General features: G+C 39.7%; 1 protein-coding gene across 1 annotated transcript in view; it reads left to right on the forward strand.

Annotated features, from left to right (window-relative positions):
• Positions 1-8894: 8894 nt before the first annotated feature.
• ndst2a (N-deacetylase/N-sulfotransferase (heparan glucosaminyl) 2a) overlaps positions 8895-26119 on the forward strand; it is a 133620-nt gene continuing 116395 nt past the window's right edge. Inside the window, exon 1 of the mRNA XM_033613204.2 lies at positions 8895-9043. The gene's annotated coding sequence lies outside the window, so the exon portion shown is untranslated. The remainder of the gene's footprint in view (positions 9044-26119) is intronic.

Below are 26119 nucleotides of genomic sequence, written 5' to 3' on the forward strand. Positions count from 1 at the left end.
AAACTACCCTCTGGTTTTGACCTACGTCAGTTTGCTTATTGCCCGAACCGCTCCACAGAGGGCGCCATTTCCTCTGCACTCCATCTGAGTCTTCAACACCTGGAGGAGAGGAACACCTTCGTGCGGATGCTGTTTGTTGATTTCAGTTCAGCTTTCAACACAATAATTCCCCAGCATCTGGTAAGCAAACTGGCACCCATTGGCTTCAGCACCACACTGTGCAACTGGATTCTGGATTTCCTTTCTGAAAGGCCCCAGGTTGTACGTGTGGGGAAGAACACCTCCTCAGTCATCACCCTGAGCACTGGCTCCCCTCAGGGTTGCGTCCTGAGTCCACTGCTCTTCACTCTTATGACCCATGACTGTGTCGCCAGGTCAGCCTCCAACCATATCATCAAATATGCTGATGATACGACAGTAGTGGGCCTGATCCGGAACACTGACGACCGGGCCTACAGAGAGGAAGTGGAGCAGCTGGTGAACTGGTGCAGCAGAAACAACCTTCTCCTGAATGTCGACAAAACAAAGGAGATCATCATCGACTTCAGAAGAAGCAGCCCAGTCACACTCCCCTGCATATCAACAACTCAGCAGTGGAGGTGGTGGAGAGCACAAAGTTCTTGGGAGTGTACACCTTAACCTGGACAAAAAACACGGGATCTTTGGTAAAGAAAACACAGCAGGGTTTGCACTTCCTCCGCAGGATGAGAAGATCACACCTCCCCTCTACCATCCTAACCACCTTTTACAGGAGCAATATTGAGTCTATAATGACCAGCTGCATCTCTGTGGTGCAGCAGCTGCATAGCTGTGGACTGGAAGTACCTTCAGAGAGTGGTGAGAACCAGCCAATAGCCAATAACATCATCAGAGACTCCACATATCCACACTGTGGACTGTTCTCACTGCTCAACTCTGGCAGGAGGTTTTGCAGTGTGAGGAGCAGAACAGCCAGATTCTGTAACAGCTTTATCCCCCACACACAGAATATGAAATGACACAAAAACTGCTGCTAGAACTATCTATTGATTTTTTAAAATTTTATATTTAGATTTCTATTTATTTAAATATATTATTGCAGATTTGTTAACTGTATGCACACAAAGCACTTTATATGGTTGACAAAAGTTATCTATCTATCTATCTTATTGACCCACGAACATGGGTGCAGATCCTGGGGGGGGGGGAAACACCCCCAATTTCTGAAAAAACACAAAATCCCCCCCCCCCCCCGACTTTAAATAGTCTTAACAATAATAATCATCCATATCCACATACAGTAGTCCCATATACTGGGAGAAAGGGAAGATGATGAGGAGAATTGGGAAAGGAGGCGAGAGATGAGAACGTGAGTGGACATAACATGCCTGAGACCCTGAAACTAGAAGTAGCATTAACTAACAGTGAAGCAGTGAAAAGGAGGGTGATGGCTGGCTCCATGTACTATTGACTGTTTAAGAGAAATAAACAGTAAAGGTAAGCATATGATTCTCTGTGTAGTGCTTTTTGAATGACTTGGTGATGGTGATGAGCCTCTATTAAATTGTGAAATATGCTGGCAATCTCAAGCGCTCTGTGGGCATGATTTGCATGTGTGCAATTACCAAAAAAAATAACAACTGATTGTGTCCCCCCCAAATTAGATCTGCACCCATGCCCACGAAGTCTGAATCTGTGAATATCTGTCCAACTTTATTGAACTTGTCTTTACACACTATGATTTCTGCTATATATACCTACACATCAATTGATTGATTGCACCTGAAAAGCTACAAGTGTGTGGGATATTCCCTGATTGTAATTTAGGGGCAATTTTGGCCAATGAACATGTGAGATAAATATTAATAATGATGATTATTATACACATTATTTGTTTAAACTTTTTCTAACAGTGACAGCGCTTTACAATGACATACAACACATTTAACACACAGTGATAAAACACACCAAAAGCCATAAAACACAATATATTGGCTCATACAGGATAACAGTGACACTCTGCACTTGTTTCCGCCCGACTACGGCATCGAAAACAGCAGCAGTTTACACTTTATTTGTCCAACTGTTCACATCATTATTTCACAGACTTATATTCATCAGTTTATTTAAAGATTACTGAACTTACTTTAGGAGTTATTTTAAAATTACTAAGTCTGCTTGTATTTAGTTTCCTAACTCAGGTGCACATATAAGTCAAAGACATGTTTTCTCTTTATTCATGTTTATCTGTTTTTGCAAGTGCACTCTTCGTATATAAAACATGAGAGGTCATATCTGTCTTTATTTTACACAATGATATAAAATTCACAACACTTCTTCCTTTTCATCTTTCTGCCACGGGGGTCGCAGTTTCTCATTTCTACAGTTTGTGTGCGTACGCATGGGTCAGAGCTGCCGTGGAGGACTGCACATTTTCTCATCAAGTTCATTTTTTTATAAATCCCAAAGTTTGCATAGAAAGTGGCTTACGCCGCCTTCTGTGCGTATGCCACATTTATAAATGAAGCCCCTGGACTGACATGGAGGCCAGTGAAGAAGAAAATCCATTGCAACTGCGCCCTGTGGCATAGATGTGATTTCAACATTATACAGCTGTAATCCATTTTTTTTTATTTAGAACATTCCACAGGCCAACAGGTCTCTCTTTAGAGCAGCTGTTCCCTTTGGTACCTGGATACACACAGCATAGCATCAAATTCACGCAATAGCTTTTATTTAAACTGCACAGAAGCTCTCAGAAACTCATTGTTATGTGAGAAACATGCAAAACTGGATCACTATGAAGGACAACAGAGTTTCATTAGATTTTCTTTAATCTGTGTCTCCACACAGTAGATTCTAAATTTGAGCTTATTTTGAGGTAAAAAGATAACTTTCATCACTAGATCACTATGAAGGAAAACAGAGTTGTACTTGTTTTTCTAAAAGAACTTGTCTTCCCATAGCAGATTCTTAATTTGAGCCTATTTCGGGGTAACAGGTGATTCTCATCAGTGTAATAGCTATGGCTGTGGTGTCTGCCCAGAAACTCTTAAAAACAATTTTCTATGTGAGAGACATATACACCTGGAAAACTGTGAAGGACAACAAAGTTTGATTTGATTGGAAAAACACAGTTTCAACAGATCTTGTCTCCACACAGCATATTCTCAGTTGAAGCCTATTTTGATGTTTTAAAAAGGTTGATTTTCATCACTGTACTAGCATCAGCTGTCATTACTGCCCATTTGGTCCTAGAAAGCAATTTCTATGTGAGAAATACATAAAAACTGGATAACTATGATGGACAACAGTAGTGATATGCAGGTCAACCCACAGGCTGTGGGTTGACCTGTGGTTCAGGCAGTTCAGCTAAGCTTGTTAGAAAAAGTTGGTGGCTTCCAGTGGTCTGGTCAAAAAGTGACAAAGCAGCACTCTGAGTTAATTATGAATAACTTTAAGAAATGTGCAGTAATCCAACGTTCACCTTCTTTTCCCCTCTCCTTCTCTTTGTCCCTGTCTTTCACACAACAAGCAATGCTCAGGCTTTCCCTTATTCAGCTTTTGAACAAGAAAACCTGTTAAAGCCTGATATATTTCAAATCTCCTCTATCATAATTATCGGCATATGTAGGCCTAACACTGTGTCCTAACAGCAAGCAAATGCCTCGCTGTCTGTTAAATATACACTTCTGTAGTGTCATGTAAATAAACCAGTGTACTGATCAGCTGTGCACTCATGTTAACAAACTACTGCATAATCAGCCGTGCACTCATGTAAATGAACAAGGTAGGTAATCAGCTGTGCACACCTGTAAAAAAAACTACTGTACTGATCAGCTGTGCACTTGAGATCATATTTAAGATGTAACACTTAAAGATGGGTGAGTGTTTTATATTGTGATATTTACTAGAAATGACATACAGTATAGCCAACAGCACATAGGTTGTTATTAGAGATATTAATTGCCAGAAACTTTCAGCTCTGGTTTGTGGGTTGGGTTTGGGTCATTGGTTTTAGCATATGTTTACTGGGCTAGTGGGGCAAATTGGCTGGGTTGTTGTGGACTTTAAAAACCCTGACTGGCGCATAACTAGCTTCTCACCTGGGTTCTAATTCCATATCTACTTCAGTCTCCCTCTTCTATTGTTCCACCAGATTCAGTAATAGTCACTGCTAAGTATTGTCGATATTACAGCTGTCCTTGAGTGTTTTTTGAGCTCCTTATTAGGCCCTAAGCACCAAACACTGTAAGGACCCTCTTGAAAGCTGAAGGAATTATTTATTTATTAGGGCCTGAGCAGCAAAAAGCACAAGGACCCTCTTGGAACTTTCTTATTATCATTATTATTATTAGGAGTTCAAGCCCAAAGGGCTGTAACCCTATTGTCTTTGTCCTGTTTTATTATTATCATTGTTCAGAAATGTTTTTGCAAATTCCTGTGAGATGGTACATTGTAGAGACATGAAATTTTCACCAGTGATTGGAAGTTGTGTACAAATGGTGCTCAAGAAATATCATGCCACTAGGCCAAATTAGGGGCACTATAATTAAGGTTGAAGTAAATTTGGTTTTGAAAGGCCACCACCCTTGCAACGTATGTCAGATTGACTTGAAATTCGACACACACGTGCAGGTGAATGGGTTCTACAAAAGCCTCAAAGAACCTCAAGGTCCGCCTAACTAGATTGTCTGCCATATTGAATTTTTTGAAAAGGACATTTTTGACATCTCCTAAGGTGTTGGTCCTGTTTCTGCCAAATTTTCTGTGGATTATCATGGGATGAAGCTCTTCATTATTAACAGCTTTTTGATATGTCATTGCGTTTTGATGATATTTAGCAATGGACTTTAGTGGGGGCGTGGCTTAGCACATTCATGGATTTTACTCCTTAACAGTTGAGCCAATCACCACAAAACTTGTAGGAGATGTCTACATGGGTAACTGAATCATACCCTGAAAGTTTGATTCAAATCCACCAATAGGGGGCACTACACATGCAAAAAGTTAATATCTCATAATCACCCAGAGATATTTGTATTAAACTTGGTTTGCATCATCTAGGCTCATGTCTTAGTCGATGCACAAAATTTGAAAATTATTGCCTAAAGGGAATGTTGCTTATTACATTAAATCTAAATTTCAAGACATTTCCCATTCCATACTTCAAAAAATCATAATAAATCACCAGTGTATCCTACAGAGCAGAATTTATTTCAGCACATCAACTGAATTGTGACAAATGTTTGCCATGTGCAAGCTATAGTCTATTCAGAAGTCCATCCCTACATTTTTCAAGAATATGCTAAATTAATTAACATCTATATCTCCAAAAGTCTTCATCTATATGCAACCACCATTGCCACAAACATTATTTGGATACTAGATGTCACATGTTTCAAATGGTGTTCAGATCGGTTTAACGGTTAGCTCACAGTGATATTCATTATTTTGTTGTAATTTGTACTGTATGCACAACATTATCTATTTCATCTTATTTTTAACCAAAATGTATGGAAAATCTCAGCACACCCAAAAACAGCAGGTGCGTAGGAGAGAGGCTGCAACCCCAAAATATATAAAAATCAAAAAAGGCTCCTGCACACTGTCTCACTCTCATTTTCATTTTATTTAAGCAACATTTCAGTCAGTGTGACCTTCATCATGTTTTGAAATGCCTGATGAAGGTCACACACCATCTGAAACTTTACTTAAATAAAATGAAAATAAGAGAGTGAAACAGTGTGCGGGAGCCTTTTTTGATTTTTATCTTATTTTTAACCAAATGTCACCAAAATATTTGACAAAATACTTGAAATCAGCAGAATGATGTGCGATTATTTTCAGAATTTTATCACCAACACTTTAACTGGTATTGATATCTCACTGTGTTGACAATAAACTTTAAAGGGGGTGTGGCTCAGCAAATGACTCCACAACCTTTGGTCAATCATCAGAAAATCTTGCAAGCAATTTCTTCAGAGGAACCAGGAACATATCCTGAAAGTTTCATTCAGATTTTTAAAAAAAATGGCAAAAAATTGGCTAGGGATAATACAAATCAGACTAGAAATCAGAAATTGATTGTCCAATCATTACAGAACTTGCAGGGTATGTTAAATAATAATGATGAACTACATGTGTTAAATTATTTTGAAATCAGTCAAAAGGGGGTGCCACAAGTTCCAAACAAGAGCAGTGGTCTTTCTCAAAATTTGGCCATGAATCAATGACGGTTTGTTCAAACATCAACAAACTTGGTGGACTTTTTTTTTTTTTAACTAATGCCATTAAGCATGTCTCCAAAATGTTTCTGCAGTTGACCAATAGGAAGCGACAGAGTTTCCAAAGAAGAGCATGGCCTGGTACAGATTTGGACATCAATAAATAAGCGTCTGTCTGATTGTCATGAAACCTGTTGTTTATCTTTAACACAGGTGTCCTAAACTGTCAAAGGTCTTAATGTTACCCAGCTTTCAACTTCCGTGCTGGCTTGAACCCCGGAATTGCTGCTTGTAGCTATATTTATTATTATTATTGTTGTTATTATTTTAGGGCCAGAGCACCAAAGTTGTTGTCTCATGCTTAGTAACAGTCCCATCCTCATGACATCTACCTGTCAAAATTGAGTTATAGTCATAGCGTCACCTACTGGTAACAGGAAATCATGTTTTCTACTTGATGTACTCCTCCTAGCACATTGACAACACCCACCTCAAATGTGGTCAGAAAAGCCTTAATGATTATATGACAGTAAGTTTCCATTGAATGCTGTTGCCATGGCGCATGGTGATTGCGCCACCCATTTGCAACAGGAAATAAGCCTTGTGTCACAATATAATTTGATTTACATGAAATTTACATGGTGTGGTCTAAAATTCATAGTAGCAACATGACGTATATAACTGTGTGTTCTCTAGCACCCCATAGTGGACACAGGAAGTTGTACAAAATTTGTAATCCAGTGCAGCCACCCCTAACAGTAAATACCATCTCGAAAATCTGCATTAACTGGTGTAACATCAGTACTCCCGATATGCACATAGGTGTGAGGGCCTGTTCATCTCTGCTTACAACTTAAATTAGGGGCCCAGCAGTGACTGCAGGCAGTCGCAAAGGCCCTATTGAAACGGAAGGAATTCTTGTTCCTTCTCTTCTTCTTTGAAATGAATCACATTGTTGAGGGACTAAAGGTTTAAAAAAACTCATGTAACTTTGTGCACCCATGAGAACTGGTGAAAAATGTAATATTTTATGGATCTTGGGCTCAGATGTGAGAAAATCGCTCAGTGGCGCCCCCTACAAAATTTCAACAAAGAAGCAACTTTGGTATGTTTCACATAGATGTATGAAAATTGTTGCTTTAAGCTTTAATGTCACTTGAACTCTAAACACCACTCACAACATCAGAGGTGACAAAGCAAAACCTGTCGGTACGGAGGAAAAGGATAGAGGGGGCTGCAGCATGTCCAAGGTGGTACCTTGGGCCAAGAGGTACAAATAATGGATGATGAGCCAAGAAGACACTAATAACTAAAAAAGGACCAACAGAAGCATCCCAGTGGAACTCCCTGACGTGTCTCAGTACATCAGTCAGTACATCTGTCCCCAGTCTAAATATATTAATTGGAAATTAATTTTATTTTTATTACCAACAAAATTAGAGAAGCATATTTGAAAACAGTAAAATGTTTCAAACAAACAAATTCTAAAATATATATATATATAAGTGACCATTGTGAAGTCTGTATATTTTGTAATATTGGCACAGAAATAATTCTATATTTATTTATTTCATGAACAGATTTATATAAAACAAATTTGGATTGATGTGGGATGCACTGATTGATTCGATACAGTGTCTGGGACTGAATGGGGAGGCTGAATCAACAGTGGAAACAGACAATATCAGTTATCTGTGAAAACCAAGCCAAAATGGCTGACAGTACCCGCCGAGTAGAGGTCACGGGTCATCAACCAGGAGTCAGTGGATGGCTGGAGAAAGATCAAGGTAGACATTCACACCTGACACCAGAGACCATCTTTGAAAAGAGACAGAAGTTCACATATTAAGGTCACATGATGACACCTGAGCCAATTTGATATGCTGATAGAGACAGTGAGATGTAGTTGAAAGCCTTTATTTTTTGGAACACTTAAATATCACATAAATATGTGAAGTTTTTCTGAGGGATGATAACAGACGTTGTAAGAGTGGAGATTAGGGGGGAAATATTACGTAGGTAAAATCAAGTTATCGATGTGAAAACTGTATAGAAATTGTTCAACAGGTTTTTGAGTAATGACATCAACTTTTACCATTGCCCCCCCACAGGGTTGGAAATGAACTTTTTTGTCCACCTGCCAATGTGGCTGGTGGATTCCAAAATCTACTGGCCACTTAGTAGATTACCCTTTAAATTTTTTTTTTTTTTTTTTTGCTAGTGAATGAGGGCAAATCTAGCAGCCACTTGCAAATTTCACCAGCATTTGGCTGGTGACTGGGGCTAATTTTCAACCCTGGCCCCAAGTCTCTCCTCATTGCATAATGAGAATATAATTAACAATCCTTTTATTAATATGTTTGTTTATTTGGAAGAGCATATCAGGTTTTGAGAGCTAAATCCTGATATGTAACTTGTTTCTTAAGGGTGACACTTAAAAGTAAATATTCAAAGGTGTATGACCTTTTTTGCACTGCACATCTGTAAGGCTTAAAACACTTCAATGTGGCTTCAGGGGTTATCCATCAGTAATGAGAGGTAAAACAAGAGGTGAGTCAACATTACCATTGACATTCCGTAAAAATCCCCGGGCAGCAGAGAATATACTGCCTTCCTTTGGATTTTGGTCGGTGAAAACAAATTATAAATTCATTATTTGGGGGGTTAAATTTAAACCCTCCCCCATTAAACCACATTTGGTTGATTCCAGACTTCTCGCAGATCCAAGATGGCGGACTGAGCAACGATGTGCCGAAGTTCACTTTTAACTGTAAACGCTGAAGCTTGTTAACCTCCGTTTAACTTGTCGGCTTGATGTGTGTTGACAAGAATTACTGGTAAGTCTGAAATTACTGACAGACTGCTTATTTCGTGACACTGTTTCAAAGTCAAATCCCGTTTTCTGTGCAGAGTTGAGTGAGGAGCTGTCGTAGCCTCAGCAGTTAGCTAAAAACGTTATTCCAACTCCCAGTTATCTCACTGGTTACCGGGCTGGGGTTTGTAATGGAAATCTGTCTCATCGTCTGAAGAATATATGGCTGTGTTGGCACCATCACAGAGGGACTAGGACATGAAGAAGGTCCAGGTCATGGGTTTGTTCAGAGTATCACTTGGAGCCCCTGAAGCTGGCGTTAGCATGCTAGTATTAGCGACAGTCTGATGACACTGTTGCTTTATAGAGCTAGCTGTTAGCATGCCAGCTGAAATCCACAACGAGTTGCTGTTCAAAGTTTTTTCGTTCCCTTCACGCTGCCCTTCAGATAGTCTTTTTCTGTAAAGTAATGACATTTTGGTATGATTATACCGATAGGTAATCTATATGCCTTCATTATCAGTACGTTAACTGTTTGATTTGTTGGTGAGCATCGTAGTTTGATCGAGGGATTGATTAACCTAAGGTAACGATTGTGTTTTGGTAGCTAACGTTACCTGGCATTCCTCAACTCGGGAGCTGGGTCGTTGTGTTGCCGGGCTCTAGGCTGGATGCTCTCTAGCCTCTGGCTGTCCGCTATGCTGGCAGCAGCACTGCACACCGTTTGGGACTAAAACTGCTTCAACTCACATCACATCAGGCTTGATTGTTTGGCTGCGGTTTACAACCCCGTGTTGCTGTTAAGAGAGGAATTCAAGGATTGAATGAAGCTGACCATTCGTGTGTGTGTGTGTGTGTGTGTGTGTGTGTGTGTGTGTGTGTGTGTGTGTGTGCGCGCGCGCGTCTGTGCGTGTGATTTATAGTGAATTATTTTACAATAACTAAATAGTGACTAGTTGAATAAGGCTTGGAAAAAGGTGTTATCTGGATCAGACTACACAAACGTGATGTAATTCTGTTCACTTTATTCTTCTATAGTAAATGTCCCAATTGCTTAACAGCAGTTAATAGAATCATTGGTCCTGGTTGTGGAACCTAAATAAACTTAAATCCTAAGAATGAGAGCATGAGAACTGAAATGGTCAAATTTTAAAAATTGGCATGGTACAATGTTACTTGGCCAGATTATGTTATATTCAAACTTCGATCGGGTGTAACCTGAATTAAATGCTCATTTTTATCAATTCTGCCCTGTATTCTAGTAAATCTAAATTGAGTTTAAGATTAGTAATTATGCCATATAAATCTTTGTATTATTTCAGTTTTTATTCTTGCAAACAAGCTGTAACAAGCTGTGGATTCTGTTTATGCTGCAGTCCAAACTCAGCTGAATGCTTGTCAGGATTTTAATTTGAGAGAGACGGAGAGAGAATATATATGCGTTTATAGACAAAGGGAAATAAGTAGGGCTGGGTGATAGGGCCAAAAATGTTATAATGAAAAAATGAATATCAAATTTAAGGCATATCTGCATTTATAGACAAAGGAAAGAAGTGAACCCAAGAAAAATGTTCGTTATCAGTCGATATTGATAATTATCATAATAAACGTCAAATCAGTATTCATTTTAAACAACAAATAATTTTTATATCAAGTTTACAGGCTGGTATTTGCTCCTGAGTGAAAGTTGAAACATACGATTAATTGTGGTATAACACTTGGAACATCTCACAAATCTGAGGTAGATTCAAAACAAATGTAATCAAAATAATGTCAATAAATAAAACAATAAATTGACAAGCAGCACCTCAAACCCTTTGTACAGATGGTTTAAAACATTTTGTAGCCGAAGTGTTTTAGCTGACAATGTAAGTAAATAAATAAATAAATAGTAAAACATAACAATAACATGCTAACTTCCATTAGCATTAGATATGTAGCTACTTGACTGTAGCTACTATTATATGGCGAATTCAATCGTGGGGTTGCCCCACGCTATTATCTGTGTCCAAAACAATCACAACAAAAATAACTTAATGAGCGTTTTGAATGTTGTAATGTTATAAAGTTACCCTGTGCTAGAGTTTGTGGATTTTTGGTTTTGCTGGTCCGGTCTGGTGTACGAGCTTAAACAGGTTTCATTTTATGCAAAGCGGCTGAACCAACGTTCTTCAGACAGGTTCTGGCACATAAAAAAGTAGCCTATATCAGCTACCAGTGCTGACGGCGTCACGCTTAATCCAACTCGTATTGCATTAGTAAAAGGCAATATGACAGTGTGATTATATGTTCATAAACTGACTAACAAAGCCACTAGTGCCTGGCAGTCCAGTGATGGCAACATGAAGGAGATCACAATTCAGAAGAGGCGGGAGAGTGGCACATGCTGTTTGTTTACTTGAATGTGCATGTGTTTTTGGGGATGACGAGAGGAGACATGGCAGTGTTTATCTTTCAAGAAAACTAAAACTGCACCAATATAAAAACATTTTGGATTTGAAGCCAACAAAATAGATGTCCCGACTGGCTGCAGGCGCTGTCCAGCCGAACTTTTGTCAGACGCTGTGTTTCAGTTTCAGTACAACCAATTTATTTGAAACATCTCAAGCCTATTTTGATAGGAAGTGGTTATCGATCTCCCAGTACTAATTCTGAATATCTAGATAATATCTGTGATATGTTAGATAATGTTTGCAGTGCTAATCATGAATTATATTTTATGGCTGATATGAACATAGACTGGAATTCTTCTTCTTGTCCAATGAAAAAGAAACTAATGAATACCTGTGCAGCTTTCGGATTATCACAAGTTGTTAATAAGCCAATGAGAATTTGTTTGAAAAATAATGGCAAGACAGTGGCGACTTGTATTGATCATATTTATTTGAACACTCCTGAGGTCTGTTCCAAATCCATATCTCTGCCTATAGGATGTACAGATCACAATCTCATTGCAATCGTAAGGAAAACAAAAGTTCAAAAAGCCAGTTCAACAACAATGCACAGCACACAAGATAATAAGGCAGCAGCAGAACCCCCATAAATTCAGGCACGTTCAAAGGCCAGACTAATAATCTCAGTTAATAATACTAGCACTATGTCTACCAAAACACGAAAATCTGAAATCAGACTCCACACAACTTCATCCTAAAGGCTTAGCCTACTTCCACCATTAACCATAGGCGGCCCCTCTTGGACAGAAGACAGCACAACCAAATTATAACAACAGAAACATAAATCTTACACCAACCACAATGCATATTACAATAGCTTCAGCAAAACATGAAAAGAGCACTGCACAGCCACAGTGCACATTTCAATAGCTCTATCAAAAGCACTAGTTACAACAGAAACAAGAAGGACCCTATGTCTTATAAGCCATAATAAATGTTACAGCAGCCACAATGCATATTACAATAGCGTCACCAAAACATGACAAGAGCACTGCACAGCTAGAGTATAAAAATAAATGTGTGTCTCTCAGTGTCTTCTTTTAAATCTCTTCTTAAGACTCACATTTATCGTATGGTCTTTTCTTAATTGATGGTAATTAATTATTGTAACTGTTTTTAAATTATTTGATGTTTTATTGTTTTATGTACTAATTGTTTTTGTTAAGCACGTTGTAACTCTGTTTTGAAAGGTGCTATACAAATTAAGTTATTATTATTATTATTATGTCTTACCTTTAAGTAGTTAGCAGGCTGCAAAGGAGTGTGCTCTTCTCTGAGGCAGAGGCCGTACTGCTAGCTGCACTTGCTGCAGAGGTGCTCGGTCTGTCACCGCTGGGTAAACACTTTTTTTGTAAATAAATCTGATATTTTCGCATACTTTTCACTCTCCGCGAGCATAGCTTTCCTTTTTTTCTCTCTCTTTTTCTCCACTCCACCCTTCTCCACCCGTCTTTTCATGCCTCGATCCATTTTCTTTTCTTGTTGTGATGTTGTCGTTGAGTGCATTACCCATCATTCGTCACTTGTCAGATGTCAAATGTCATCACTCAATGATCGCGAGAAAATGCTTGATGACCAAAAACACTTTATCTTACCATTTCACTCATATTTATTTAAAATTATATTTAGGCAACTACTTATATGTATATTGTGGCTGATAAAAATGTGTTGGGCCACCAACAAGTGAAGATTTATTTATTTATTTATTTATTTATTTGCGTGGCTGCCGGCGGCCGCAGGACCATGCAGCCGTTCTGGCATTTGCCCAAATGCCAGATGGCCAGTCCGTCACTGAAAGTAACCAATGCCAACTGGTCAAATGTGTTCTTACAAGATGATCCCGAAGAAGCATTTCAAGCTTTCATTGAAACTTTAATGAATATTGTAGATAATCATGCATCATTACAGAAATTTACAGTCAGGAATGTTAAGGGAAATTTCGATTTATTTCAACCTGTCTCCTATTGTCCTAAATTTGTTTCAAGTGACTAGTGACATAAAAATAATAGTTAGCATGTTAGCCGTTAGCCTAGATACAGCCGGGGCGCATAGTAGCGTTAGACCTGTTAAAACGTAAGTGAACAGGCAACCTTCAAGTGCAAAGTTAGTCCACTAAACAAGCTTTTTTTCCACAAAGACCGCCTCATATCGTTAGGATAAATGTCAGAGAACATATAGAAAAGGACATGTAAACGTGTTGTCTTACCTTACTGGTGTGGTGCCATGTTTGTTTACCATTTAGCTCTGCTTTCCAAAGTGCGGCCGAAATATATCTCGCGAGCTCTAGATAAAGCCCAGCTGGATACTACTCCAGGTGGAGGTGTCTCGTCCTCGGTCACATCCAGACCTTGAAAATAAGGCTGCAACCGGTCCCATTCCTTGCAACAGAGGCATTCCTCTTCTGTGGGCACTGGGGCACAGCATTCACAGGTACACCACCAATCTCCAGAGCTACGCATTCCTCCGCTCTCGTCCTCTACCTGTTGCGCCTCTCTCTCTGTCTTCCTCCATTCTTCAATTTCACGAAGCTCTTCGTCAGTGTATTCTGGCTCAAATAAAAAAGGGAGGCCATCAAACTCTGCAAAATCAAATTCCTCCTCCACAAAGTCGAAGTCTGGCAAAAAGTCAGCCATTATTCAATAAATCTTTCATAAAATAAATGAATGAACTTTTCAGGCTACTGTCCGGTTCTGCCTTCCAACTGCTGCTGCTTGTTCTCGCGATATTTCGGCTGCGCTTTGGAAAGCAGAGCTAAATGGTAAACAAACATGGCACCACACCGGTAAGGTAAGACAACACATTTACATGTTGTTTTCTATATGTTCTCTGACATTTATCCTAACGATATGAGGCGGTCTTTGTGGAAAAAAAAGCTTGTTTAGTGGACTAACTTTGCACTTGAAGGTTGCCCGTTCACTTACATTTTAACAGGTCTGATGCTACTGTGTGCCCCGGCTGTATCTAGGCTAACGGCTAACATGCTAACTATTATTTTTATGTCACTAGTCACTTGAAACAAATTTAGGACGATAGGAGACAGGTTGAAATAAACCGAAATTTCCCTTTAATTCTCCATGGTTGGACAAAGAACTTGAAGAACATATGATTGAAAGAAATCAGGCAAAATCCATGGCTATGTTGTCTGGTCTAAAATTAGATTGGCAAGTTTATTGCAAATTAAGAAATTTTGTTGCTAAATTAAACAGGAAGGGGGAGAGTTTTTAGCTAAACCCAAATAAAGAGCAAATCATTTAAACAGGGTATATGTCCCTATTAAGCCCACTAAATCTGCTTTTCAGACATTTTTAATATATACCGTCCCAATTTAAGTGAGAACATGAAGGGTTTCCTCTACATGTAATTGATCGTGGCGCACCGCCACGGCAAAATAAAAGCTGCCACGCCTTCATAATGCAGATTTTTTGTTTTGTTTTTCTCAGATGTTAAAACATACTCACCATAATCAGAGATGATAATTTAAATATCATGAAATGTTATGTGACACTATGCTGCAATTAACTTTATTTTGAAAAAACGGAGTCATCACCTGCCTGTCTGGCTGTACTGCGGCACGCTCAAGAGTGGAGGGGAGGCAAAGAGACGACAGTCCGAAGTAGAGGGAGAGAAAAGGGTGAGAGAAAGGTCTCTTCCTGTCACTTTCATCACGCTGTCATCATCTGATCAAACGGCACTGAACTTGTCCGTGCTCTCATAGCTCCTTAGCTTTGTTTTAAACTCGGTGAAACCGGCCCGTCCCTCTAACTGTAATTATGAGCCCGAGCCCGGTTTAATCCCGACATTTTTTTGAAAGGATACGAATGTGGACATTGAAGGCTGACTCTCGTCTTTCTTTGCATGGCAAGCCTTCGTCATGTGCCTCTGAAGTGTCGAGGTCCCCGTCTTTTTGCTGTCATATACCAGCATCATGCTGCACTTGGTACACTTGACGTCAACAACACACATGTGCGCGGCCAGTGACGCCGTCAAGAGGGGACCATTTATTAATTTGCGACCCCCCCCCCCCCCCCCCAGACAACCTGGTCAGAGTAAGAGCACATTCAAGATCAACAGTTTTCGACACACTTTTAATTGTTTTTACGTGTAGGTGAGGACACACCTGAGGAACAGGCAGCATCAATGGGCCACCTCATACAACAGAGCCTTTGAGCTCTTTTTCAAAAAATCAAGAAAAATAAAGTGCTCTCAACCAGGCTGCAAACTGTGCCATTAGATTAGGCTACAGTTGTGTAGTGAACAATAGTGTATTTATAAAAACATTCAGTTTTAAGTTGTCATAATTTCACATCAATACCCCCCGTCCCCCCGTCCCCTCCGTCATCGCCGGAGCCCTCCCCCACAGTTTAAAAAAATCCTGGAGGAAACCCTGACATGTTAGTTAAAATGATAGTCTGATCTCTCATTTGAAGTGTCAATAATTCATTTATATCATTTTTTAATGTTTTTATTGTTTAATTTGTCAAAATATGTCAAAAGTCTGGCATGGGCTTAATGGGTACTTAATGTACCCTTTAAGCACATGGGTGTTCCAAACAAGCCCACTTCATGATTTGTTGATAAATAAATATATATATTTAAAAATCTTAACAATCCAAACTTGTTCTATAAATATCTGTAATCTCTTAGCTCTCAATAGCTATTTTCATTTTCTCTCCACTCCTATCCTCTGGCCTGTAAATGACATTTGAAATAGGCGTGATCAGCCTTTTTGCTGTGTTGTCAAATCTAAACTTACAACATGTCTTCTTTGGAATGTAGCCAAAAAACTATTCATGAACAAAATCAAAATTATAATGGAAATTACTCTTCAATACTGGTCCAGCCAGCTGGTTGAAAGTGCAGATGTTTTTATCAAGATTTCTGAAGACCTAATGACTAAAAGCAAAACAGTTTCCAGGTTCAGTACTAATATTTTAAGGATAATAAATGAGTCAATTTCAGTATTTACAATTAAACAAATAACTTTAATTGATTTTTAAAACATTATAAAAACACAGGTTAAAAACAAACAATTAAAACCATTGTGGAGTAACACACACCCCCTCGAGGTAAAATCCTCACTGAGGGAGAAAGAGGAGTGGGAAAACCCGTGTTAAACCAAATATTAATCAGAGTATTTTAATATAAACTTACGTTAAAACATGACTGGGGGTCATTTGAAAAGTATTGCTAATGTTAGGATAGAATGTAGGCCTATCCAGAATGAATTGATCTATGCAATAGAGTTGGGCAGTATCCAAATTTTGTTACCGTTAAACCTTCCCCACATTTTCCCGGGGTATACAGTATTACCGTGACTAATTAAAAATCACTTTGAAGGGCTCACAGGGAGTTGCCAAAATGTCGGCTTGTGCCTAAACCGTTGAGAAACATAAAAGCAAACATTTCATGGGCCTAAGAATACTGAAAAGTAACAACAAAACATGTACAACATTAACAACTTTTATTGATAAATATTTGAAAAAGTGCAAATGCAGCAGTCAACCAAACAGAGTGAAATAACAACAACAATAACAAATTGTCTGTGGGCTACAGTCCACTTCCAAAAAAGTAATAATAAATAACGGTGGTAACGATAATGTGTGCTATACAGCGTATCCTCAGACTGCAACGGGTACTGTCTGTTGGTTCATTTTTAGAACCTATCAAATAAATTAAAAGCACAACTCTACAGCATCCAGTACTAGGGCTTATCAAATAAGAAAAACAGAACAATAAATAACAAGGCATAACCGAAAATGGGCATATATATAATCATAAAAGAAGAAAAGCACACGCACATCTCATTCATAGGTGCTGAGTCCGTAAAATGGAAGTAGGCAGGTAGAAGACTCGCAACACTGCAGCTCCTGGTAGAAGAATTCTTTTAATAAGTGACTACATAATAACTAAAGATTACATAACAGATAAAGACAGTGTTTCGAGCCCAAATGGGCAATAATATTAGAACCCAATTATGAAGATTTAGACAAAAAATTAATTTAAGTATTCAAAATTAATTCATATGGGAGTCAAAACAAAAGAAAAAATACATCTATAAAAATATATATGAAGAGACTACACAGAAAGAAAGGGGGGAGAAGGGGTATTCTCTTTCCTCTTGATCTGGCTACTCATTTCTGGGACATCATTGTTAGCCGCTAAAACTGAAGAAGTAAGTCATTTCCTCTTCCCTACAAAATAAGAGAAAAAAGAACAATGATAAGGAATGAACACCCAAATTACCAAAAAAGGGTGTGTATAAGTAACATTGAGGGCTCTAGTTTCCCGGCGCAGTGCAGGGTGGCGCAGGGTGGCGAACCCCGCGCAGAGCTAGTTTCGAGCAGCGCAACCCGAGGAGTGCTCAGTTTGGTAGTTTGGCAGACCGAGGTGTGCTGAGATGGGTGTGGCGGCGCGGCAGGGGGAGGTGTCGACAGATCCAGCTTGGCGCAGTGACAGTTTCATGCCAAAAGGCTTCGCCGAAGGTGCGCTAAAAGCTCGCCAGCTGAAACCAGGTCTACTGTCAGCGCAGGCGGAGCGCAGCCGGTGTAAGCCGAAGTTTGGCTGACCGGCGGACAGTGCGCACACGTCACCAAAACCTCACAGGCAGGTTTCCAGAATATCAGGCACATTAACAATGCAATAAATACCCACAAAAAACACTATTCAATGCAACTATCTGCAATCAGCACATAAATGTATCTCTATATCGACTGTCTCGTCACATCTGATGTCAGATCAAAGGGGATTGGCAACGTTTGGCACGTTTGACACGCGTAATGGAAACCCAACCTGATTTGATTAACACAGCTGCAAATTTAAGAGTTCACATCCCTCTCAGCCAACCACAAACAGCCACAGCATCAGATAGGGAGTATATATTCAGCATCTGTCATCTTAGAAAAGTGAAAAGAAAAGAAACAGAGTGAGACTGCGAGAGAGAAACAGAGAGAGCACGCGCACGAGAGACACGCAACATTGATTTACAATTGTGGTGAACTCCTCCCAGGCTACCTTTGCATCATCAGCCCATGGAGGTCTGCTCACAGTTCCGTATATTCGGACACTGCAAGCCTGGACCTCCCGGACCAAAACATCAGTTTCCTCCTGGGAGAAGTTTGGCTGTCTGGCACTGCTGCTCTCTTCTGCCATGGCGAATTAAGTAAAGCCTTCGCGCGGCACATTTAAGGGCGAGGAGGGGGGCTCATTTGATTGGTGTGATGTGTGTAAAACCCACTCCACGCCTTCTCTCCTCCCTCTTTCCGACTTGCGCAGGTAGGAGGGACGGAGGTGGGAAAGAGGAGTAGCTGTGCCAGGTGCACAGTGTGCCAAACTTGCAAAATCCGCATGGCCACACCCAGTTGGCGAAGCGCAGGTGCGTATCGCACTGCCATGTTCTGCTATGCGGGTCTTTAGTGGTCTGTTGGTTTTCCCTACATAGGCCAGTCCACAGAGGCACTTTAACATGTAGATAACATTGGGGGTGGAACATGTAATTTTGCCTTTTATCTTGATGGATGGAATTGCATCTGAAATTTCCTTCTACGTTGTCTAGGAAAGTCTGAGGTCTCTTCGGTGCATGATCAGAGTGAGTAAACATGTCAACAATGTTGGAAGCTCTTCTGTTAATCATACGTGGGGGATTTTTGAATAAATTGTTTAAAAGAAGAATCTGCTTGGAGAATGTGCCAATGTTTTTTAATAATCTGCTCAAATTCTTTAGTTTGAGTTGAATAACGTAAATAACCTGAATCTGGTTCTCACCGACTTTTCTGGGGGATGGTTTCAGGCAATCTTCTTGAGTAAAAGTAGAGTATCTGTCTTCTGCTTTTTTGATAATACATTCTTTGTACCCACGGTCACTTAACCTCTCCTTTAAGTAGGTACTCTATTCTTTGTAAGAGACTTCTGAGCTACAGATGCGTCGGGTCCTGTGGAACTGGCTTATGGGAAGGCTGTTTAATAGAGGAGATGGGTGAAAGCTATCTGCTCCTAGTAAGGAGTTCTTGGCCGTACGTTTTCTATATATGTTAGCGTGAATACCTCTATGGTCCTTTGTAATGGTTATGTCTAAGAAGTTGATCGTATTTTGATTGTATTCCAAGGTGAATTTGAGATTTTGGTTTTTTGAGTTCAGTAGATCATAAAAATCAAGTAAAGATTATTCATCTCCTGACCAAAAGACTAATGTCATCGATGTATCTACGCCATAACTTGATATGGGACAAAAAAGGATTGTGATCTGAATTCAGAACAAAATCATATTCAAACAGTCCCACATAGAGATTGGAAATAGATGGTGAGGCTTTAGATCCCATGCTACAGCCTTTGGTTTGCAGAAAAAAGTCTGATTTTAAACATCATGTAGTAGGGATGGACAATTATGGCAAAAACAATAATCACGATTATTTTGATTGATATTGAAATCACGATTAATAAACACGATTATTCATTGATTTCAAAACTCCACCAAAACTCAACTTTAATTATAACTTAAAAGAACAGCCAGAAATAAATTAGTAACAAGTAAACAAGTAAAAAAAACAAAAAGTAAATTAAAATAATAATAGCAATAAAAACAATAAATGAAAATAAATACTAGGGCTGACCCAAGTTCGATAGCACGGGATTCGATTGTGAAAAAAAAATCGAATAGTCGGCCTTTTTCCACCGGTCTGGTGACACATGCTGCTGGGCAGACACGACAGCGTGACAATGACAGGTGACTGAAGTTGTCCTACCTTTCTTCTCAACCAAAGGCTGCCTTTCTGCCATGTTCTCAATCGCTTGCTCCACATATTATTGATCCACACACGTCACACACTTGCTGCTGCTGCACATAACACAGGTGCATTCACTTAGATACGTGCCGCGCCGTGCGGCGCATTAATCGTTTTTCTTCGATTATAATGTTTTTATGATCGTGAGAAGCCAAAATCAAAATCATGATTAAAATTCGATTAATCGTCAAGCCCTATCATGTAGTTATTTTTTAAGACCAATTCAGTTAGGTTGGTAATACAGGAGGAGATAGGCAAGGCATCTTGTTCTCTCTGTTCCAGGAACCATTTAATAGCTTCCAAGGCTCCCTCATGTGGGACACTGCTGTACAGACTTTCAATGTCCAATGTGGCCATCAGGTCAGAACTCACTATGTTGTTTATTTCTTTTAATGTTTTTATCATATCAGTGATGTCTAAAATGAAGGAGGGTAAGCCTCTAACACAAGCTTGCAAAGATGAGTATGTATTTCGAAATGTTTTCTGTAATTGAGCCTATTGCAGATACTGTGGGTCTCCCTTTGGGGTTAGTAAGATCTTTTTGAATTTTCGGGAGGGTCTAAAAGACAGGTATTTGTGGGTGTTCAGTTTTCATGAAATCTTTTTCTTGAGCAGATATCAATTTATTTTCTGCTAATATATCTAGCTGTTCATGAATATGTTTTTTAATGGATGTGGTGGGGTCGCTTTGTAATTTCTTGTAAAAAGTATTGTCATTTAATTGGCGGTAAGCTTCGCTTTCATAATTGGAAGTAGTTTGGAGTACGATAGCGCCCCCCTTATCCGTATTTTTAATAACAATCAACTCATCTTTATCAAGCGCTGTTAGGGCTTCCCTCTCCCTCTTGGATAAATTGTTAAACACTTTGATGTTATCCTTTTTGTGAATTACTTCCTAGACATCCTTTTCCACCAATCCAATAAAAGTTTCTAGGAAGACATTTCTGTTCTTGGGGGGAATAAAGTCAAATTTAGTCTTGAAATAATTGTTGCTGATAGGGATGCACCGAAATGAAAATTTGTGGCCGAAGCCGAATATTATAAAACGCTTGGCCGAATACCGAGTACCGAATACCGAATATCATTGTTTAGTTTTTCATTAGTTTTTGCAGATGAACCCCCTCCAGATTAGTGTTGTCACGGTACCAAAATTGGGACCCACTGTGCGATACCAATGAAAATATCATGGTTCTGAGTAGTATCACGATACCACAGCAAAAATGAGGCAGATGTGCCTTTTGTCATTTATGAAAAGATAAATCACTTTTCTATAATACATCAATGATATTTCAAAGGAATAAATTACTTATTGACTTATTCATACTTCAAAAACAGCATCAATAAGTGATTAACATAGGGGGGATCAAAATAAAATAAATAAATAAAATAAAAATCAACCAGCCACCCTCCTCCCCTGACAGTCCCTTCATAAGTAATGAACAGTCCCTAAAGTGCGGTGAGGTGAAATGTGAAAGGCTCGTTTCTCCTCTGACACATCACATACCTGTGTTCGGCTGGCTCGGCTGTTAAGGTACTTCTGGGCAGTCATGACACCAAGAAGAGGATATTATTGGAGCCGACTTCTCCGTCGCCCGGTAAGCCGATGGCCGCCGTATTTGACAGGAATACATTAACGTTACTGTCTGTGTCTGTGACCCCCGTTCAACCCACAACCGATGGGGTTCGCCTTTCGTTTCTGCTGCTGGTTGAAATCTGTAGGCTGCTCGCACAGAGTGCTGAATGATTTAAGCCTATTTTGCTCGCTCAAAACTATTTTTAGTCACAAATGCGAGTGCCGTGACGGGCGGATTGCCACACTGCCGACATTTTATTCTGCCCATCACGGCACGCTGTTTGATTGCGTTATCAAAACACGCTGCTATTATTCGGCCTTGCGTTTAACTTATTCCACCGAATACCGAATGTGTGGTTTTTTTTGCAATATTCGGCCGAATATATTCGGTTACCGAATATTCGGTGCATCCCTAGTTGCTGATGTTATCATTGCCTCGCACATCTGTAGAGTCGTTTTTTCCCCACACTGACAAAAAACTCCTTGAGTCTCAAATTTCTAAAAAAATTCTGAAAGTCTATATAGGTTTCGAAAGGATTACAAGAAGTGGTGGGAACAAAGGATAAACCCTTCTTGAGGGCAGACTCACATACAGGATCCAGGATCTTCTCTGTTGGGTTGATGACCATGAGGGATTCCCTCTGCTCCGGGTGTTGTAATACGTTCTCTGTATATTTCTTACTCTTCTTCCCCCTCCTGGTCTTGTCTGATTTCCGTTTCCAATTCCTTGGCGAGGGGAATTTCTGAATAAAAAAGGACGATCTGTTCTGTGATGGGATATAGAGCTTGTATCCGACGCTGTGTCGAGGTCTGAGGATTCGCCTTGTGACGCTTCTGTTGCTCCAGCGTCATTGCGGGGTTCCCTCTTGGGCTGACTCTTCCAACAATACACCTGGTTCTTTTCTCTTTTCACATCAGCGGCGTGTCAAGGGACTATATTCAACTTAACTTGCATTGAAACATGCATTATGACAACTTAAAAAGGTATATGTATGTTTTTAAATGAAGTGGAGGAGCCTACAAGTGTTTTGTTTAGTTTGTCTCAGAGGCTCACGGAGGCTCTGTTCAGCTGTCTGCTGCTGCGAAGTGTCCTCCTCCTTCTTCTTCTTCTTCTTCTTCTTCTTCTTCTTCTTCTTCTTCTTCTTCTTCTTCTTGTGTAACCTTGTGTGTATTGGCGGTTAATACAACATTATCGCCACCTAGTGGATTGGAAGCGCATTACACCTATAATAGGCTTTTATTGGGAAAAATAGCTCAAATGCGACCCCCCAGTGGTAAAATTAGGTATATAATTCGATATATCGGTTTGGTTAGATATTTGGCTTTAAATCAAACTGGTTGGAAAATTTTTCAAACAGGCTCTTCGTCAGGTCAATGATTAGACAAGTGTGTGCCGGTGTTCATCATACACTTTGAGGATCCACCCATAGGTGTGGTCAAAAAGATGAAGACAAACAGGCAGATACAGCTGATGATCACAATGACACTCATACAATATACAAGTAAAATACCAAAAAAATTCAAAAAACACGTACAGTATAGAAATAGGGATTCTGTTGTTTAATAGCTGCAAATTTGTTAAGAGGCTTAACCTGTCTTACCTGTGGCATTGTGCTGTGTGATAAAACTGAACATTTTAGAGTGGCCTTTTATTGTGGCCAGCCTAAGGCACACCTGTGCAATAATCATGCTGTCTAATCAGCATCTTGATATGCCACACCTGTGAGGTGGGATCTCGGCAAAGGAGAAGTGCTCACTAACACAGATTTTAGACAGATTTGTGAACAATATTTGTGAGAAATGGTCTTTTGTGTGTATAGAAAATGTTTTAGATCTTTGAGTTAAGCTCATGAAAAATGGGAGCAAAAACAAAAGTGTTGCGTTTATATTTTTGTTTAGTGTACTATGTTTTTCAGATTTTTGATTTATCAAAAATTTAGCCTACAGTGCATCAAAACGTTTGACTGTAAACGGTACTGTAAAAATACATGCAAATTCTTGCTAAATAAATCTTCAATGTTCATGCAAAAAATGACAAAATTCTAGAGTCATGGTAGATGATGTGTGGCAAATTTCAGAATTTTATCTCAACGAATTTTTGACAGCATTTTGAATTTTGCTCTAATGTGAACAATTGGAGTCAATGTAAAAATGGCAAATTTAAACATGAGTTTTTCACTTATGGAGTAAATCAATCATTGTTACAAACAAATTACCAACATCTCCATGCTGTCTAGATGCAATTTGTGTATTTTCAGATTTTTGTCTTAATAACTGAATTTTTTACAGTGGTTTCAAATCTGCCTTTCCATGTACGGATGGCTGCTTTCCTACACAACAGTGAATGGCTTACTCAATTTGTGAAGCCACTGTTGAGTTGCTACTTGCCAATTAGCTCAGAGCGGTAGATGACCGTCTTAGGTCCTAGAGGTTGCGAGTTCGAGCCTCAACTGATGCAGAATCCACATTGTAATGTAATCATCTTCTTGTGCTCCAGCTTATTGCTTAAAATTGCCTGAGCCTGACTCATCGATGTTCAGCATCTACAAGTCTTCTTCCTGCTAGAAAATCTGCCTTCTCATGCTTGAAAATAAACCAAACTTTGCACAAAGATCCAGTGTCAATACTTTAGTGTTAAACCATCTGAGGCTTCTCACTTTGCACATAGCTCAACTAGTTAAACATCAGTTTTTCACTTATGAAGCAAATCAGTCATTGTTATGTCATGACCTGGCTCAAAGCCATGACGAAAACGAGGAGACGTACGATTGTGAAAGTAAAATGAAATGATTTTATTACAAACAATATAAACTTAGGTAATTGGCAACATAATCAAATACTAACAGAACTAACAAATAAACTAACTAAACCACAACATAATGCGCCGAGGAATCACGGGCACAGTGATGCAGCTGCACCAGGTAGGTCATGGAGCAGAGAAGAGCAGAGCAGAGAGCAATGTGAGGAGCAGTGCCAGCTCTTGTACACCTGTGGACTGGCCAGGTCCACCCAGGTGTGGCAAGCCCCACCTATGACCTGCAGGGAAAGACAAGACAACACAAAAGAGGGAACACAGAACACAACAGCAGGCCCTAGAGGCAGGAGGCCGTCACAGTTAAAATAAATTACCAACATCTCCATGCTGTCTAGATGCAGTATGTGTATTTTCAGATTTTTGTTTCGATAACTGAATTTTTTACAGTGGTTTGAAATCTGCTTTTCCATGCATGGACAGCTGCTAAACCTGCACGTCTGGCTTAGTCAATTTGTGAAGCTACACATGAATTGTCACTGACTAATTAGCTCAGTGAGATGCTAAATTCCAAAACTGTCCTCCAATTCTTCTGCTTGTTGCTCAGAATTGCCTAAAAATGCCCGGACCCGGCCCATCGCTGCGCAGCATCTATAATTATTATTATTACTGTGGTAATACCGGTTACCGTGGTAATTTTGCCCACGGTTATACCGTCAAAATCTCATATCAGCACATGCCTAGATACAAGTGTCCTGAAGCCCCGACATAAAAAATTGTCTGGAAAAACGTCATTTGAACTCTGTTTTTAGCCTCATTGTAGCCTGCAGCTCTAACTGCCTATCTGTGCACTGCGTTCACGTGTGTGCGCTTTCGCGAGACCGTGAGACATAGGCACCGCGTTCATCTGTGTTCACATGCTTTCGCTACTTCAAATGACATTTTTCCAAACAACTTTTTATGCTGGGGCTTTTGTGGTTTCAATTATGTGTTTTTGGACGTTTGAATCTGGGGCACCGTAAGCCTCCATTAGGTGGAGTTGTGTTGCTACTCTCCCCTTGGATCTCCGCAAGCGCAGGGCTCGACAGTGCGAGCGTTTCACTCACATTTGTGACTAAAAATAGGTGTGTGCGAACTGTAAAAAATATTTAGGGGCACATGTGCGCATAAAAAAATCAGCCGAAGCAACCTATATTTTTGTCGATAAAAAAATATGATAATCTAACCGCAAATGTTGGAGGAACTCCAGCCGCCTTCCCTCTTCCCCGTGTGACACGGTTTTGATCCCCCTATGATTAACATAGGGGGGATCAAAATAAAATAAAGAAATAAAATAAAAATCAACCAGCCACCCTCCTCCTCTTTTAAGTTAAGAAGAGGTTTGTGGACCGTTACCTGCCACAAGGAGAGAAATGTGAACGCCTCGTCTATTCCCCCGACACCTCACATACCTGTGTGCCGTCACGGCTTGGCTGTTCAGGTATTTCTGGCCAGTCATGACACCAGCGAAGAGTAAATTATTGGACCTGGAGCTGGGCTTCTTGGT

This window comes from Epinephelus lanceolatus, chromosome 17 (genome assembly GCF_041903045.1).
Source record: "Epinephelus lanceolatus isolate andai-2023 chromosome 17, ASM4190304v1, whole genome shotgun sequence".
NCBI classification, from domain to species: Eukaryota; Metazoa; Chordata; class Actinopteri; order Perciformes; family Serranidae; genus Epinephelus; species Epinephelus lanceolatus.